Below are 20050 nucleotides of genomic sequence, written 5' to 3' on the forward strand. Positions count from 1 at the left end.
AATATGTTGCTAATTTTATTAGATACAAAAGACTAAATTATCTTGTTAAAAGATAAAACTCCTAGGCAGAATAAAAAATAAAATCTAAGTACAAGCCCAACAGACATGTCAGAAACAGAGATTGAAAACAAAAGTATGAAAAAGATACATTGGGCAAATTCTAACCAAATAATTATACAAAGTACACTTTATATCAAAAAAGTATTATTAAAGAGATTCACTTCATAATAATAAAAGTTTCAACAGGAAGATACACCAGTATTAAATATGTATATGTGCTGAATAACATAGCCACAAAACATATGAAACAAAAATTTTAGAAGTAAAGAAAAAATAAATCTATATTCACAAGAGATTGTAAAACATCTCAGTAATTGATATATCAGGTAGACAAAATCAATAAGGATACAGATGTTTTGAACCCCGGATTAAACTATTATGACCTAATGAACATATTTCATACACTGAACTTATCAAATGTAGAATACCCATTCTTTTCAAGTACATTGAGACATTCTCAAAAAATTGAGCAAATACTGGGCTATTAGGTAAGCTTTAAGAAATTTCAAATGGAGGATCTTCATTATAATGACCAGAAATGTAAAATTCCTATATCAAATACTAGCTCATCAAATCAAATAGTATATTAAAGGAGATAACACGTTCAAGTAGTACACAGGCCAAGAATTCAAAGTTGGTTTAATATCAGAAAAATCTATTAGCATAATAGATTTAGGGAGTACAGAAGAATAGATTAAGGGAATACAAAAGAAAAAAATTACCTAATGCAGAAAAAACACTTGCCGAAAGTTCAACTCCTTTTTATGATAAAATCTTTCAGGAATTAGGCTGCTTCTGTCTTGTGGCTCTGCTATTCTCAACTTAGGTTTCTATCAAACGTTCCAAGGCGTTTGCTCCGCTCCTGTCACGACACATTCCAGACAAGAGAAAGTAGAAAAGAGAAGGAGAATGGCACATTCTCTCTGTTCGTGAGGACACTTCTGGGAGGTGTATGCACCACTTGAGCTCACATCTCTTTGACTAGTCTCAGTGAGGGCCACAGTTAGCTGCAAATTCCATGAGGCCAAATGCCAGCTAAAAACCAGGGGAGTCTATAAATGTAGAGCAGGAGTCAGCAAATTTGGCCCTCATGTGTTTTTGTAAATAAAGTTTTATTGGGACACAGCCAGGCTCATTTGTTGCAGCATGAAGGCAGGATTGTTTATGACTGCAATAGCAGCATTGAGTACTATGACAAAGACTGTATGGCATAGGAAGCCTAAAATATTTTCTATCTGGCCCTTTATAAAAAATGTCTGCTGACACCTGGTATAGAGAAAAGAGGAGAGTTGCTACCAGGAGTCAATTAGAAGTTTCTGTCATACTGCTGTGATTGCTGCTGTTTAATACCATCCTGAGTATACTGGCCAAACTGCACAAGACCGAAAAAGGCATTAAGGTCTAAGCATGTCAGCATTAGAAGGAAGAGATAAAACATGATCATCTATATAGGAAATTGACACCATCAACAAACAACTGGACCCAATAAGAGGCTTCAGCAGGTGCAATAGTCAGCTATCATCACCATAATGTGTAAAGAATATACAAGAAAAAATTTAAATTTCTTTCCGAAGTAATGTATAAACTCAATGCAATAAAAAAAAAAATTTTGGCTGGATTTTTTTCTTTTCTTTTTTAAAAAACTGGTCTGTACTCTGGTCAACTAGCTGGTTTTTTTTTTTTTTTTTTTGAGACAGAGTCTCACTCTGTTGCTGGGGCTAGAGTGCAGTGGTGTCAGCCTAGCTCACAGCAACCTCAAACTCCTGGGCTCAAGTGATCCTCCTGCCTCAGCCTCCTGAGTAGCTGGGACTACAGGTGCGTGCTTTCAGACCTGGATACATTTTTCTATTTTTAGTGGAGACAGGGTCTCATTCTGGCCAATCAGCTGGATTTTTAAAAGCAACTGAACAACTTTTTTCAAAAGTATATATGTGTCAAGATAAAAGTCAATTTGGGGAAAAAAAGAGCAAAAATTAGGGGAAGGGATTATTAGCCTTATTAGACATTAAAATATATTATAGGTTGGGCGCAGGTGGTTCATGCCTGTAATCCTAGCACTCTGGGAGGCCAAGGCGGGAGGATTGCTTGAGGACAGGAGTTTGAGACCAGCCTGAGCAAGAGTGAGACCCTGTCTCTACCAAATATAGAAAAATTAGGCAGGCGTCGTGGTACATGCCTGTAGTCCCAGCTACTCGGGAGGCTGAGGCAGGAGGATTAGTTGAGCCCAGGAGTTTGAGGCTGCTGTGAGCTATGATGATGCCACTGCAGTTTATCCAGGGCGAGAGAGTGAGACTCTGCCTCAAAAACAAAAAAATCTATATATAACAAAGCCATAGAAATAAAAATAGTATGCTAATGATACAATAACAGACAAATAGACCAATGCTATGGAAGGAAGAGCTCAGAAAAAGAAGTAGGTGTAAATGGGAACTTAATATACAATAAAGGGACATCTCAAATCGGTGGAGGAAAGACATTATAGGGAAAACTGGCTTTCTGTATGAAGGAAACTAAAATTGTATTCATACCTAACATCACAAAGGTGGATGCTAGGTAGACTGAAGACCTAAACATAAAAGGTAAAACTACAGAATTAATAGGAAAAAGAAAAAAAAAAAAGAGAGAAAGGAAAATCTATACTACTAGGAGTACAGAGGGACTTCTTAAACAAGATTTCCAAAGCACATACCAAAAAGCTAAAAAAATCTAGTGAAATTGTGTGAAAATCTGGAATTTTAGTTCAATGTGACAATGTATCGGGCTCCTGGCAAGCAACAGATGGCACACTCAAAATGGGTAACTGGAGGATGTTTTAATAAAGGGACTATCTACAAAGGTGTGGACAGGATTAGGGAAGCCACAAGAAATAGGGCAGGAACCCAGGTACCCCAGAGTTGCCATCTCCAGGAACCTGGGGAGAAGGCCTCCCACAGGAGCTGTGACTTTCGGCTGCAGGAGGCAGCTAGCCCACAGAATCCCTACAGGGAAGGGGCTGGGGGAGCCAACACTCTCACTTCCCTCCTCTTCCTCCCTCTGATGTCCTCCTAGGGCTGGAAGCCAGATGTCAAGGGAGCAATTCGACGCAGTCACACAGCTCAGCCTCCCAGGCCACAGAACCATGTGGAGAAGGGTATAGAGTGGATCTGGAAGGACAAATGGAGGATGTTCAGCACAGGAACCCAGAGATGAAGAACTAGATGGGAAAGCTATTAATATTAGAAAAGCAGCAAAAGGTATAAACAGGCAGTTCACAGAACAGGGAGCCCAGGGGTCTAAAGTGCATATGATGAGCACATACTTACAATCACTAGTAACTAGAGAATGCAGTTTAAACATGAGCGAGCCATCTCTTTACACCCGTCTCATTGACAAAAACTAGGAGGAAGTCAAGTGCTGCCAAGGATGTGGGGGAAATGAGAGAACAAACTGGAATAGCCACTCTGCCAGTATGTGGTGGAGTTAGGAATGCATGTTTGCCAGGGCTCCCGTGATCCTACTTACGGGTGTGCATACCGGAGCGACAGGGGACACTGTGATGATGTTCACTGCCGCGCTGGTTGGGCAGCAAGGAGCTGGAGGCGACCTAGGTGTGTACCAAGAGCACAGTGCGGTGGGTGTGTGTGATGGGTTACTGTGCCATCCAGCGCTCAGAAACAGTGACTAGATAGACACGCAGCAGCACGAATGGACCTGAAATCGGCCCCGGATAAGAAGAAAGCAGAATGCAGTCTAGAACACAGTAACATGGATGACAGTCAAAAGCCCCCCCACACAATTGCACTTCATAATTTTCAATGATCCGTATATTTTTGAGGCCAAACGTCAAACTCATTCAAGTGGTTGTTTAAGGAAGTGGGGGAAAATGGGAGGGTGTGACGAGGACCAAGGGGAAATGTGAAAATGAGAGAAGGGCCTTGAACATACCGATGAGGGGAGCGTGTCTTGAACTGAGGAGTGGGAACAACCCGAACTTCACCTCTGGTCCAGCAGGAACAACGTTGGAGCATCTCAATCCCCATACCCGACGTGACCCTTACTGGGGGCGAGTTGAGAATATTTGAAGTAAAGGCAGGGTCAAGATAAAGAGTGACCTGGACTAGTTTCGGAGGTTGATCCAGAGAGAGGGAAATAAGAATAAAAATATTAGAAAGGGGGACGTGAGTTTTCTAAACGTACTTACTATTGTGATGTGGCAGGCAGGACGCGGCACTGCCTGTGTAATATTTATGCCGGAGGACCTTGAACCGAATCTGATTAGCACTAGCAGCCAGTTTATAGGAAATGCTGTGGGAGAGGAACATCCACACAGGCATGCATTCAGTCAGATCCAGAAGGTGGAAGATTTTACAGAGCCAATTTCTGGTTTCTTCAACAAAAAAAATGGCAAGATCAAAAAGTGGGAGGAGGAGGAAGTATTACAGACTATAGGAGCCTCAAGAGATATATTGACTATGTGCAATGCTTGGACTTTGGATCCTGATTTGAACAAACCGGTTATAAAAAGACATTATGGGAACATCAGGTACATTTGAATATTAACTGGATAAGGCATTCTTGCCCATTGTTTTTGGTATGATAACAGGATTGAGGTTAAATTACAAAGAAAAGATTCTATATTTTGGAGACATGCTGAAACATTTACAGGTGAGGTGAAATGTCCGGCATTTGCTCTGAAATAATTCAGCAGGGTTGCGGGGAGGTGTAAGCTGTGCAGAAGAAATAAGACTGGTCGTATGTTGACAATTGTTGAAGCAGGTGATTGGCAAAAGGGTGTTCATTGTATTATTCTCTCAACTTTTTTTTTTTTTGAAATAGGGTCTTGCTCTATTGCCCAGGTTGGAGTGCAGTGGCACGATCATTGCTCACTGTAACCTCGAACTCCTGGGCTCAAGTGATCCTCCCATCTCAGCCTCCTTAAGTAGCTAGGACTACAGGTGTGCACCACCACGCCTGGCTAATTTTTTTAAAAAAACTTTGTAGAGACAGAGTCTTGCTATTGACACCGGAAAGTGACTCCCAAGGCTGAGAGCCACTTGAAGTCCAAGTGAGTCCTTGGCTTCTTGCAAGAAAGAATTCAGGAGGGAGCTGATAGTGTAAAGTGAAAGCAAGATTTATGCAAAGTATAGAAGGTCTACTCCACAGAGTAGAGGCTAATTCTCCCTGCAGAAGAGAACAGGCCCTATGGTCCCTGTTGCTCCTCTATTTAAGCAATGGCTTAATTATAAGTTAAACAAGGGGAGGAATATGCATGTTATTTCTTGGAAAGGGGTGGTGTTTTCCTAGAATTAGGGTGACTAAATATGGTCAAACAGGAAGAGTTATGGCATCAGATATAAGATGGGAGTGGGAGGTTTTCTTAGAAACTTTTATGGTAGTGACGTGTAATGAAGCTGTAAGGTCAAGAGGTGGTCATTTCTTGACCATCTTGGTTCTAACCCTTTCCAACTTGTCCTGTTTCCATCTTATTTTGATGGAGGTAGTTTGAAACTTTGTTTTGAGACTTCCTGACTCGGTTAAACAATGTTTACACAATTAAGCAATGCCTGTAGCAATGCTCGTAGCACTGCTTAAGGCAGCACCTGCCAGTTCCCTCTCTCATTATGTTGCCCAGACTGGTCTTGAACTCTTGGCCTCAAGCAATCCTCCTGCCTCGGCCTCCCAGATTGCTGGGATTACAGACGTGAGCCACCGTGCCTGGTCCATGTTTATGATCTTTAAGAAATTAAGTAAAAAATGCAAGCTGCAAGATGATCCCATCTATGCAGCACCCCGCCCCCCGACAAAATCCCGCAATAGCTGTATATTTTCTTAGCTGACACCAATGGTTGTTGCTTTTCTCCTGTGTACTCATCCACTTCCCCTCACTGAATTCTTTCCATTTCAAGGATTTTTCCATCAAGAAACCCTCACTTGTTCCCCTGGCCCCTCTCCAGACACTGTCCAATGTCTCTCTTTATTGCCTCAAGTTAACTGTGCTTGCGGTATAAGGGGAGGGGCCGTGGCTGGGATTTGGGGAGAGGCAGACCAGGCGGCTGCAGTCCTGTGCAGTTACAAATCTCTCAGAGGTGTTAAAGAGAGCGGCAAGACCCCTGAGGCTGAAGAATGCAGGAATATTTGGGTCACAACATGACCTGCGTGTGTGTGTGTGTGTGTGTGTGTGTGTGTGTGTGTGCGCGCGCACGCTTATGTGTGCACATGAGTATGCGTGCTGGGAAGGAGGTCAGAGGAAAGAAAGCCACGGCCACCAGGGGTTTTTGGTTCCCCCACCCCTGGTTCTCTGGAGGGCCAATTTAGCTATTTCTGCCTGTCCTCGTAACCCCCGCGTGGAGGACTGTCCCGCAGTAGCTCATGCTCTCCTACCTGAAGCCACATAGGGCAGGGGCTCCCGCCTCCAGCTCAGACTGTGACAGCTCTGCTCAGCAGCTCTGTAGAGGTGGGTGTGATGTTTCTTGGCAGTTGGGAAACCAATTGGTTCAGGTGATTCCCCTATAAAACTCAATTGTCTCAATGTCAGTCAGAATCTCATAGAAGGTCTATCTTAGTTTGAGTCCCTCCCAGAAGCAGAGCCTGAGAGAAGGACTTCAGGAAGGTAGTTTTCTTGGGAGCTGATCGCAGAAAGTGGGAGTGAGGAGAGGAGGGAGCAAGACGGGGAAGGAGGAGAGACAAACGGGGTGCATTATCAAGGTTGCCGCACACTTTGGGTGACGGGGGCTCAGCAGCATCTCCTATGCATATGGATGGTTGACCTAAAGGAGGGGTACAGAGGATTTACCCACCGGCTCCCCTCCCCATGGCCGTGAACTCCCCAGCAGTTCTGGGCTGCGCTTGCCTTGGTGGAGCGTGCCAGGTTGGGGCAAGGGAAAGCTCTGGGGCAGAAAGCATGGCTCATGCTTGAGGTGGGACGTTGTCAGCACAGGAGCTGTGTGAGCTCTCCCGGAGCTGTCCACTTGGGACGTGGCTGAAATCAGTGGGTCAAGGGGATACGATGAGGGGCACCAGAGATGTCTACAACAAGGCCCCATGCCCAAACTCCAGCAAGAATGATGACGATGCAGAACAGCAACCAAAACATAGAATGCCTAAGAATGAACTTAAGAGATGTGCAAGATGAGTGTGAAAACAGCCGTCAAGTGCTAATGAAGGTCATAAACATCCTTGCATATCGCCAACTTATTCTTGGCTAGGGTGGCTCAGTATTGCTATGACATCAATTTTACCTGGATTAATCTATTTTTTTTTTTTTTGAGACAGAGTCTCACTCTTTTTGCCCAGGCTAGAGTGCCGTGGCGTCAGCCTAGCTCACAGCAACCTCAAACTCCTGGGCTCAAGCGATCCTCCTGCCTCAGCCTCCCAAGTAGCTGGGACTACAGGCATGTGCCACCATGCTCGGCTAATTTTTTCTATATATTTTTAGTTGTCCAATTGATTTCTTTCTATTTTTTTTTTAGTAGAGACGGGGTCTCGCTTTTGCTCAGGCTGGTTTCGAACTCCTGAGCTCAAACAATCCGCCCGCCTCGGCCTCCCAGAGTGCTAGGATTACAGGCGTGAGCCACCGTGCCCTGCCTGGATTAATCTATTAATTCAGGGTTATCCAAATCAAAATTCTTGTGCAATGTCATTTTGGAATTTGAGAAAATGAGTTTAAAGTTATCTTGAAGCATAAACATGTGAGAATAGCCAGTAGGAAAATTTAAAAAGAACAATAAGGAGGGGACTTGTCCTGCCAGATAGTAAAATATAAATCTACGTGATTAAAACACACTTGGCGCTGGCAGAGGGATGGGCTGGGGAGTCAATGACATGGAATAGGCTCCAGAAAGGGATCCAGAGAATTAGTGGGGGCTGTTTTGGTTGTAAGTGACAAAAATCAATGGGAACCAGCTTATGTAGAGAAGGCACTTTGTCAGAAGGATAGTGGGGTATCTCACGGGGTCTCTGGACAGGCGTGCAGCTGGGCCTTGTGTCAGAATGGGGACTGGTGCTTTGTAGGGGACCCGGGAAGTTCTCTTTGTGTATGAGCTCTGCTTCTTTCAGAGCATCTGCCTCATTCATTGCAGATGGGCTTCTCTGCTCTTCAGTTCAAATCTTTACAACACTCCCGAGTTTTATAGTTTACAGATCTTCACTCCCCCTCTCTCTGTCTCTCTCTTTGTGTCTTTTCCCCTCAAACTACTGGGGAACACACTGATTGGCTCTGTCTGTGTCAGCTGACTAGCACTGGCCTAATAACCTGGAGCCAAGGGTCATGTCACATCAGCGACATGGAAAGTAGGGGGAGAGTTCATGGAAATGTGGAGGTGGTGACAGGAGGGTTGGACATGGGGGAGGCAAACCAAACAATCCACATCTCCTACATCCAAGCACACATAGGAATCTAGTAGCTCACTAGGGAGTAGTTTCAAATCCAAGAAAAGATGCAGCACACGGTGGGGGGACAGTTGCTATCCAATCCATTGATCTTGTCACTTTTTTTTTTAACGCTTAATGATGATAATTTTTTGAGACAGGGTTTCACTCTGTCACCCTGGCTAGAGTGCAGTGGCGTCATCATAGCTCACTACAACCTCCAACTCCTGGGCTCGAGTGATCCTCCTGCCTCAGCCTCCTGAGTAGCTGGGACTACAGGCACATGCCACCACACTCAGCTAATTTTTCTATTTTTTGTAGAGACAGGGTCTCACTCTGTTGCTCAGGCTAGTCTTGAACTCCTGGCCTGAAGCAATCTTCCCGCCTCTGCCTCCCAAAGTGCTAGAATTACAGGCATGAGCCATCACACCTGGCCAGATGATAATAATTCAATTCTGAAGGCCTGGAATGATAGTTCTCAAAAATTCTGGTTCAAATGCTACATTTCATACTAACTGGATAAAGAAATAGTAGAATTGGTACAAAGAAGCTATGCTTCCTTTTCAATGAAATAAGAACCCAAGAACTTCTTCCCTCTCCACCTAAAGTCACTTGTTTTACAATAAAAAAACCCTTTGCAACAGCCACTGAATGCATTACCTGTATGGTGGAAAACATCCCGCAGACAATATCTTAATGCCCCTAAATGATTTGCCAAATCTGACCGTCCATGATGTATTTCTATCGGTTAGTTCCCTAGGGCCTTCCCACCAAACACAATACCTTCAGCACAACACATACCTTTGACATCAGTTCATTCTGTGTTCAGATTTTTCAGTTATAGCGCTTATGCTGTCATTTCTGTCAGGACAATAATAACAGGCATAAATAGCTCTCTTTCTGTAATCTAAAACCAATGGAAAAAGAAAGTAGACACCGAGATACCAAAAATATTTCATACTTAAAGCCAAATGCATTTAGTTCTTTTCCATGCAGCACATAATAACAAGGTATATAGATACACTTGCTATTTCTTTTCCACATTGACAGTTTGGGACAACCTTTGAAGATCTATTCATTGTCCATGGTGAGTCATCTTGCAACGTGTTCTTGGGAGGGGGGAAAAGACGTTCCGCTGACCGTTGGTGGGAGAGAAGTGGAAAGTCCAGCAGCTCTTCCATGTCGTCAAGTTCATGTCAGGCCCACGTTAGTTAACTTGTACCGGCAGATGCCCAGACAGAGCCATTCAGAGTTGCCCTGCAGGGAGGAAGGCACGGGGCAAGAGGAGTAGGGGACACGCGACGTCATGGAGTGGAGAGGTTGCAGGTTGGAAAAAAAGAATCGACACATTCTGATGAGAGATGGAAAGGCGAAAAAAAAACCCCAAACAAACCAGAAATAATGGAAGTGAACTTGTCCTCCTTAGGATGCCATGCCAAGCAGGAAACCTCCAAAAAAATTCCTCCTATCACTGGAACATTCTTCCTCACAAATGATACCACGTCCTCAGTTTTGCTTTTGATGTCAGCAGGTATGTGGTTGTGCATGGGGCTGTTCAGCGGTTCCTGGACTCTCTTTACCTCTTCTCTACACGCTGCCAGCAACTTTGCCGTACCCAGCAGGGTTTGCAAACCGAAGGAGAAAAAAATATGTACCTTCCACAGCTGTTGCAGGCAACTTGCCAGCCTCCTGGAACACGAAACCCACGAACCATCAGGGATGCCTCCGATCGATCGACAGCGGGGTGTCCATGCCAGACTTTTTGGCCCAGGTTCCTGCCTGAACATGGCAGATTTTTATCCAGTTCTGAAGGCCTGGTGACTCTGAACTCACCTTAGAATTTCCTTGACTGGACACGGCCATTCTGTTGAACTTGTCTCTCGAGGACACGCAGGGAGTTTGCGCGGCCTTCGGCTGTCCTGCCTGCCTTGTCATGCTCTCACTGCTGCACGGTAATCACTCCTTTCATGCCCTGAATCCCCTTCCTCCTCTTTCCCTCTGTCTTTCTCACCAGATAGAAGCCCAAATCTGGTTAAATTCTTCCTTCCTCTTTCTCTCTTCCTGCACCTGAGAGGCTGAATGTGGCTCTAGGAAACAAAACCCCCACTATGTGGCCATCAGTCTGACTTCAAAATTGTGACTAATTTCAAATAAATCTTCAGCAGTGCCCGAAATTCCTACAAACTCTATTAATCAATCCACCTCCATCTCTCCAAAATCATTGTTTCGTACTTTCTCCTCGATTTGATCCTTTCTCACTCTGAGCTGATGACTTTGCTTCTTATTTTGCTGAGAAAATGGCAGCAACCAGCTGAGGACGTCCCTTCAAGCCCTGTGGTGGAGACTGCCGAGAGTCACTAATCCATCTCTTGTTGTGGACACATGGGGGCCTCCGTTTCCCGGGCTCCCTTGCAGCTAGGTTGGGGCAGTGTGACTGGATTCTGGCCTATACCCTGAAGCGCTGCACACCTGGGCATGGCTGAAATGTGCCTGGCTGGGGCTCCCTCATTCTTCTCTGCCCCCCAGCTGGCCAGATGGAAGGGATCCCAAGGAAGCCTTTGAGGAGGCCCTAGTGGACAGCAGAGCCAAGGGTGGGGAGCCTGGATCCCTGAGTCCCTTCAGGGAGGAAACTTGCTCTGCATTGGACTGCGAAGTGAGTGAGAAACAAACTCTTGTGGTGTTAAACCATGGTGGTTTGTTGCTGTTGTCACAGCAGCTAAATAGACTCAGTCACTTTCCCACCTTCAAGTCTATCAAACCACCATGCTCGCACTGTCCTTGTATACCTCTTCTTCCCTCCTGCTAAGCAGGTGTATTCTCCCCGCTCCTGTCAGAAACCGTGGAGCCCACACCCCTGCCTTATTCCAGTACTTCACTCTGCTCTGCATTAACAAGTTTCCTCTCCCTTCTGAATCATTCCCGTGAGCTTACAAACAGGCTCCTGTCACTCCCATCTTGACACCCACTTTGTTGATGGCATGTACCACATCAGCAGCTGCCCTATGTCTTTGTTTCCCTTCAGAGCAAAACTCTTTGTTTTTTAGGAGCCAGGTCTTGCTTTGTCACCCAGGCGGGAGTGCAGTGGCTCAATCATAGCTTATTGCAGCCTTGAACTCCTGGGCTCAATCAATCCTCTTGCCTCAGCCTCCTGAGTAGCTGGGACTACAGAGGTGTGCCACACACCACACTAATTTTTCTTATTTTTTGTAGAGATGGAGTCTCACTATCCTGCCTAGGCTGGTCTTGAACTCCTGGCCTTAAGCGATCCTCTCACCTCGGCCTCCCAGAATGCTGGGATTACAGGCGTGAGCCACTGCGCCCAGCCCCAAAACTCTTCGTAAGAGTTACCCTTTTCACTGTTTTCACTTCCTTGCCTCCTAATATTTTTTTAATTAAAGATTAATATTATGAGATATCTCAAACCTACAGAAAATGTAGAGAAAAAGATTTAAACAAATCAACAACCACATGCCCAGCATCTGGCTTTCATAGGTCTTTATATTTGGCCATGTGCGTTCCTGATATGTTTAAAAGAGAGACATACACTTCAAGCCACCAGGGGCTCCTTCTCCAGTCCTACCCCCTCCCTTTTCTCTCACTAGGTAACAACCACCCTGGAGTTGCTGTGTATGATTCTCAAATTTTTGTATTTTAATTTTTTATATATGTGCCCATTACCAATGAATAGTATTGTTTTGTGTGTTTCTAAACTTTAAGTAAATGATAGTCTACTTATAAATTATTCTAAAAATTCCTTTTACTCACTCAGCATTTTGTTGTTGGGATTTATCCATGTTAACATATGTAGATATATTTTCACTTTAGTATGAGACAAGAAAACTGTCCCATTGTTTGACTATACAGTACACCCCACCATTTCAGTTTTCCTTTTGATGCTCATTTAGGTTATTTTCAATGTGTTCCTACTACAGAGTATTCAGGATTTCTGTTTCTTATTGAGTTAATGTTTGAAAAGTTATATTTTTTTCAGTAATTTGTCCATTTTGTTTACATTATCAAATATATTGGCTCAATGTTGTTTATTATAGTCTATTTTCTTTTTATCTCTTCTGTATCTGGACATATGTCCCTTTTTAATTCCATTTTTTTTCTGGATCAATGTTTTCAGATTATGTCGATTTTAAAGAAACAACTTTCACTGATTTTTTCTATCGTGTCTTTGTTTTCTAACTAATTTTAGTTCTCAGTTTCCTTCTTTCCTTTCTACTTCTTTTGGGTTATTCTGTTCTTTTTCTATTTTTTAAGGAGGATATTTAGTCTTTATTCTTTTCTAATGTAAACATGTAAGAATATAACTTTTCTCCTGTGTTCTGCTTTTGCTGCATCCCACAAGTTTTGATGCATAATATTTGCAATATTGTTCAATTGTAAATATTTTGCTATGATTTTTTTCTTTGATCTGTAAGATGTTCTAAGGGGGCTTTTAAACTTCCAACTGTACAGGAATGTTTAAATTTCTCTGTTGACAGCTTCTTACTAATTACATTTTAGTCAGAGATCTATATGATATTCCTTCCTTGAAATTTGTCGAGACTTGCTTTATAGCCTATTACTTGGTCAGTTTAGTATATGTTCCAGGTGTTCTTGAGTAGAATGTATAATCTTTAATCTTTAATTATTTGGAGCAGGGTTTTATACATGTCATTGAATTAAGCTTTTAAATTGTGTTTTTCAAATCTTTGTTATATGCATGTTTTGTTTGTTTGATCTTTCAATAATTCCAAGAGTCATGTTGAAATCTCCCACTCTGATGGTGGATTTGCCAGTCTCTCTTTGCAGTTCTGTCAAGCTTTTCCTTTATATTTGTTGAGATTATTTCATTGAATTCATATAATTTTACCATTATTATATCTTCCAGGTGAACTGAATCTTTTATCATTATGTAAAAAACCCCTCTATCCTCAAAATGCCTTTCTGTGGGCCCAGCACCACCGGCCCCTGTATCATTCCGGGAGCTTGGCTGTTGTCTTGGGAGCAGCAGACAGGCCTGGAAGTGGTGTCCCAGGTGCACTGGGAATGCAGAGCCCAGAGAAGATGGTGGAGAGGAAGAGAACATGGAATGGAGAGTGGACATTGACATGTAGGATGAGGTGGCAGGAAGTAAGGGTTCAAAAGGGTCGACCAATTCTCACATCCTGGCATCTGCGAGGCCAGTCCATAGTTGGTGATCTATCTTCTCCTCCTAATGTGGGACACCAGCCATGTCGTGTTAAGTGCCAGGCTGGGGCAGCGGGACTGTGGCATTGGCTGGAGAAACCAAGCACAGGAGGCAGGATCACCAGAGAGCACGGCCACTTCCTGTATTAGTCAGAACTCCCAGTTTGGAAGTGACAGGAACAGAAAGAATTTATTGACTCACAAAAGCAAACCTTGTAAAGGACAGAGGCAGAGCTGATCTTTGAGATTCCTGGAAGGAACCCAAGTGCAGTTAGGGCACTCTCTTTCCCTGCACGTTGGCACCACTCTCCCGGGCCCGCTTCTCCAGGAGGCCGTGACCGTGGCTGCTAGCAATTCTCTTTTAATACCCTCGAATCTCCAAAAGGGACTCCCTATGTGAGCATATTTGCATAAATCAGCTTTAAGCTCTCTGCTTGAAAATCATATAAAAGAAATAAAGAGAGTGAAAAAACCAAGGAAAATTTCATTTTCAGAGAAACTAGAAAAAAGACATATCCACTGAATTGCAGAAAGTGTGATCAGGAGGAAGGGAAGTAGGGAATGTGGCAAGAGGGTAAAGGGACTGCAGCTTTCTGAAAGCCCGAGCAAAAGCACATTTCCTGATGGTGAGATGCTCACTCTGGTGTATCCTCGGGGTATAGCACGTAGCAGGAACTGGAGGAAATAAGGCTGGGGAATTATTCTGTTCACTGAATGTCTAGTGAAGTACAGGAATTGGAGCCACACAAAGAACCCCACAGTACAGCCTCATTTATTTATTTTTTTTTTTGAGACAGAGTCTCACTTCGTTGCCCGGGCTAGAGTGCCGTGGCGTCAGCCTAGCTCACAGCAACCTCAAACTCCTGGGCTCAAGCAATCCTACTGCCTCAGCCTCCAAAATAGCTGGGACTACAGACACGCACCACCATGCCCGGCTAATTTTTTCTATATATTTTTAGCTGTCCAATTAATTTCTTTCTATTTTTGGTAGAGACGGGGGTCTCGCTCTTGCTCAGAGCTGGTCTCGAACTCCTGAGCTCAAACAATCCGCCCGTCTCGGCCTCCCAGAGAGCTGGGATTACAGGCGTGAGCCACCGCGCCCGGCCAGTACAGCCTCATTTAGAGAAAGCATCTGTCCCTTTCATAGCCAAGGAGAGAGCCTTTGAGCTGCGATGCCTGGAAGGCCACCATGCAAATGGTTCTCCCCCACAAATCATCCAACCCATTCAATGATGAGTCTAAAAAAGTAACTAGCACAACATCAACGAGATATATACCAAAGAAAAAAATGTGGAAAACAGCAATAAAATTCACCAATGGATGAAGAATACTCACCAGAAAAAATTTTGCCATGCAATTTATTTGCAATTGAATTGCAATTCAATTTTGCAATTGAAGACTGTGGCTACATATTTTACTGTGAACTAAAAAAATAAGTAATCATCTTGATGGAGGAAGGATAATACAGCAGAAATACAAGAGCTCAGAAAAGAGATTATGGGACAGTAGGAGCAAATGAAATGGAGGTCGAATTTCAGAAAGAAATGGAAGAAAACCACACAGTAGAGAAATGAAAAGGAAATTGGAGGAAGCACAGGAGAGAACAGACACTATGAAAAACACTGTAAAGGACATAAAGGACAGAAATGAGAAAAGTGAACAGATGAAGTAGAAATAAAGGTAGAGTTAAAAAGAATATGAGAGAAATTTACATATGTTTATGTTACCGGCCTCAGAGTGGAGGTTTTTCCAGGTTCTTGGTGATTGTTGGGACAAAAGAATTTTGGGATCCACCATGTAAGCCAAGCAAGCAACAGCTTTTTATTGAAAGCGAAAGTACACTCTTGGGGTGGGGAGAGTGGGCAGGCTAGAAAAAGCAGCTGCACTGAGAGGAAGTAGTTTTAGATCTTTTGTAGTTTTACTAATTGAGGGGAGAAATATTAAGACCAAAGGGTTGGCTTTTACTAAGAGTTTGGGTAGTAATTCCTAGAATTGTGTTCCTTCCCATTTTCATACTTTATATGGTTGTTTTGGAACTGTCATGGTGATTTCAAGGGTGGAGAAATTTTAAAACCACAATATAAATGATGTTATAATTAGCCAAAGTTCATGTAAGGTGATAGAGATAGCTAACAAGCCTATTTTTGCCTGTGATTATCAGCCCCTCTAGTTAGCTTCTGCTTGAGAGCTGTGTCCTTTGACACCTGCACCCGATCTTCAAGCCCCTGCATCCCGTCTCAGCCCTGTCTCCTAGGCTCCTAGTAGGAGACTAGGATATATATATCTGAAGATGAAAACCAAAAGAATAGGTAGAACATGTAATTAAAGATATAATTCAAGAAAGTTTTCCTGAAATAAAAGAGACTTGAATCCATATATTGAAAGAGAAAGCTATGTGCCAGGGAAAACTGGCATACAGCTTTCTATCCTAGTAAAGTTATTGATTTTAAAAAGAAAGAACTTTTTGGGAAGCCAGGAAAAAAAAAATCAAGTTACTTATAAGGGGATAAAAATCAGGCTAGCCTTGGATGTCTACAGATACATGCCAGAAGAGATGGAGCAAGATATTCAAGGAAAGAAAACATGAGTCAGAGCTTTCACAAAAAGAACATAGACAAATTTTCCCTCTCCTCTCCCTCCTTCTCCTGGCAACCACTGATCTTTTTATTGTCTCAAGAGTTTTGACTTTCCAGAATACAGTATCATATAGTTGGCATTATAGTATGTAGGCTTTTCAGACTGGCTGTTTTCACATAGCAATATATATTTAAGTTTCCTCCATGTCTTTTTACAACTTAATAGTTCATTTCTTTTTATAGCTGGATAATATTCCATTGCATGGATGTACCATAGGTTGCTTACCCATTCACCTATTGAAGGACATCATGGTTGTTTCCAATTTTTGGCAATTATGAGCAAAGCTGGTATAGACATTTGTGTTCAGGTTTTTGTGTGGATATTTACCCATCTCATTTGAGTAAATACCTAAGAGCATGATTGCTGGTTTGTAGGGTAGGCCTATTTTTAACCTTATAAGAAACTGCCAAACTGTCTTCCAAAGCAGTTATACTATTTTGCATTTCCACCAGCAATAAATGATGTTTTCTGTTGCTCCACATGGCCAGGATTTGGGTTGTCAGTGTTTTGGATTTTAGCCATTCTAATAGATGCGTAGTGATATCCAACTGTTATTTTAATTTTAAATTCCTTAATGACATGTGATGTTGAGCATCTTTTCATATGTTATTCACCTTACATATGTCTTCTTTGGTGAAGTGTTTATTCAATGCTTGCCCACTTTTTAATTGGGTAGTTTGTTTTCTAATTGCTGAGTTTTAAGAGTTTATTGTAAATTTTTGATACAAGTTCTTTATCAGATATGTGTTTTGGCAATATTTTCTCCCAGTCTGTGGCTTGTCTTTTCATTCTCTAAACTATAGATAACTTTGAGATTGCATGATCTTAGGAAATATAGTTTTCATGACCCTTCTTGAAGAAATTACTAGAAAATAACTTGAGTCAACTAAGGGAAAATTGAGCACATTTTAGCATAAAAAGGCAGTGAATGTTTAATTTATTTAACATAGAACTAAGACTAAAATGAAAGTTTGGTGGTAGAATTGAGAGAGAGAAGGAAGAAGATGAGGATATAAGCTAATTTATTCATTGTTTATAAAAAATGTAAAAAACTAGATAATTTTCTAGGAAAATCTTACTTATCAAAAAGACTCCAGAAGAGAGAAAATATAAAGAGACATTTTCATAAAGGAAATACAAAAGTTTTCAAAGAGCTGCTAGTTTCCCCAAAAGTACCAGACTCAGATGGTTTCACAGGATAATTCTAACAAACCTGTAGAGGAGATTATGCAAATAATCTAGGGCACAGAAAAAGAGAAAACAAGTTTATACATTATTATTGTTATTATTTTAAGATTTATTATTTAAATTGTAAACTGATCATTTATAATTGTACAAATTTATGTGGCACAAAGTGATGTTATGATTTATAAATATAATATGCAATAATTTTTTTTTTTTGAGACAGAGTCTGGCTCTGTTGCCCAGGCTAGAGTGCCATGGCATCAATCTAGCTCACAGCAACCTCAAACTCCTGGGCTCAAGCGATCCTTCTGCCTCAGCCTCCCGAGTAGCTGGGACTACAGGCATGCGCCACCATGCCCGGCTAATTTTTTCTATATATTTTTAGTTGTCCAGCTAATTTCTTTCTATTTTTAGTAGAGACAGGGTCTCACTCTTGCTCAGGCTGGTCTTGAACTCCTGACCTCGAGCCATCCTTCCACCTTGGCCTTTCAGAATGCTAGGATTACAGGTGTGAGCCACCTCGCCCGGCCTAATAATATGCAATAATTAAATCAAACTAGTTAACATATCCATTACCTCAAATTCTTAGCATTTTTTGTGGTGAGGATATCAGAAATTTGTTCTCTTGGCCCCAAATTATTTAATGAAGCCAGAACATCATTAATTCTACAACTTAATAAAAATTACACAAATATTGGGATGCAAAATCTTAAATCATATGGATGCAAATAAAACCCAGCAACACAATAAAAAAATTGGGACCGTTATGACCAAATGGAATTTATTTAGGAAATGCAAGGATGGTTCAATATGATTATCACACATCTACCCATGTTTAACTCCCATACAATAAGAACAATAATATCATACCACCACCTAACATGGCACAACTATTTTTCATTGTAATGAAGATGCCTCAAAAAGGGGAGATAGAAAATCCCATGATTCACTGTATCCAACTCTGGGTGATGTTAACTTCTCCTCTAATTCAATCACAACCCTACCTAGATAGTCTGTGACCTGAAAACTAAAATTTACAGTTAATCACCGCAAACAGTCTTTATATGAAATAGGAAGGGAAAGGAGAAAAGAGAAATATTTGGTTAATATGTACAGATCTGTAACAAGCAAGAAAAGATATGCATGTCTGCTATAGTCCCTATTTTTGGCATGGTTGCCAAGCTGTAGTTGATATAATTTCCTTCTTTCACTACCCATTGAATGTTCCCTTTACTTTCAACCAGCACCTTAGCAGACAGGGGCTTCCTTTTCTCGTGGGGAAACACAAACCTTCATCCCCGAAGGGTCTGAATCCTTGGTTTTTCTGCTTTTATTGGGTTGGTATAGTTTTCCATGAAATTGTACTAAAAGGCACAGAAGCACCAGGGGGTGCCCCACGAATCTCCTGGGTTCTAGATATACTCATTCCTGCTCCCACTGGGTAGCAGCAACCCCTTTTCACCTTGATAACCAGGATCGGTCATCCCAGACAGGATGATAACCTCTCTTTGACTGTTGTTCAGACTTCTCCACATGGCCACAGGAAGTCTCAACTTCCAGTTTGGTGGAACTGGTGGAACCATTTCTGCCTTGGGAATTATGACCTCTAAAGTTGATAGATGCAGCCAAATGCAGGTGAGTTAGCAAATGTAATAGGGAGAGGAACCTTTTGATTTTTGGACCTGTGAATTCTGGCTATAGGAGGAACTCTTCAAAGTCTATGGGGTATCCTGTAGGCTAGCACCCCCATCTTGCAGGGCGCTGCCTCCCAGCTGGCACAGGTAGCGGGTATTGACTAGGTCATTCCAACATTTTAACAGGCAAGCTGCTTCTGTGTGATGGGGTACATGGTAAGACCAGTGAATCCCATGGGCCTGAGCACGTATGCTGCACTTCTTTCTGCTGTAAAATGAGTTGCTTGCTCTGGAGTGAGTTGTGTATACCACAACAATGAATATGGCTTTCTGGAGGGCAGTGGGATGGTGCTGGCGGAAGTACTGCAGGTAGGGAAGGCAAATCTACGTGCTGAGTAATGAATAAGTCTATATGTTGTGTGCTCCACGATATCCATGCCATTAACCTGTAACCTGCTACCAGGTGAGTGACTGGCTGGTCTTCTTTCATACCCACCCCCATGAGGTCCAGCCTTTGGATTCTTTCTTCTACATTGTACCAGGGAAGTTTGGTATCGTCTCTCTCTTAATCAGCAGAGACCACTATTAAGGCCACCAAGTTCAGTCAACCAACCAAGCAAACCATTGGAGCTACTCTCAGCTACTTTGACTCACCAGTGAGTTTAGACTCTCTAAGTGGACCATTATTAATAAAGTAACTAGGTGGCACATAGGCCTATCTCTCTAATTTGATGGCTCAAAACAGGCAATAGTTAAAGTCTCAAATGCATTATCAAATGCAGCCTGGCCAGATCATGAATGTGGAATCTTGACCTTGATCAGACCTTGATCAACTTCACAGTCAGAGTTGCTTTGGCTGTGGTACACCAGAGCTCCTCAAGGTGGCCTGGGGAGGGATGCCCTGGGCAGACCTCCACAGTGGGAGGGACATACCATGATGCCAAGAGAGGCCTGGGCAGGTGAGGCATAGCCTGAGGAAGGGTGGGGAGGGCATTGTGGATTGCAGAATT

This window comes from Propithecus coquereli, unplaced genomic scaffold (assembly GCF_000956105.1).
Source record: "Propithecus coquereli isolate 6110/MARCELLA unplaced genomic scaffold, Pcoq_1.0 Scaffold482, whole genome shotgun sequence".
In the NCBI taxonomy this organism is placed as follows: Eukaryota; Metazoa; Chordata; class Mammalia; order Primates; family Indriidae; genus Propithecus; species Propithecus coquereli.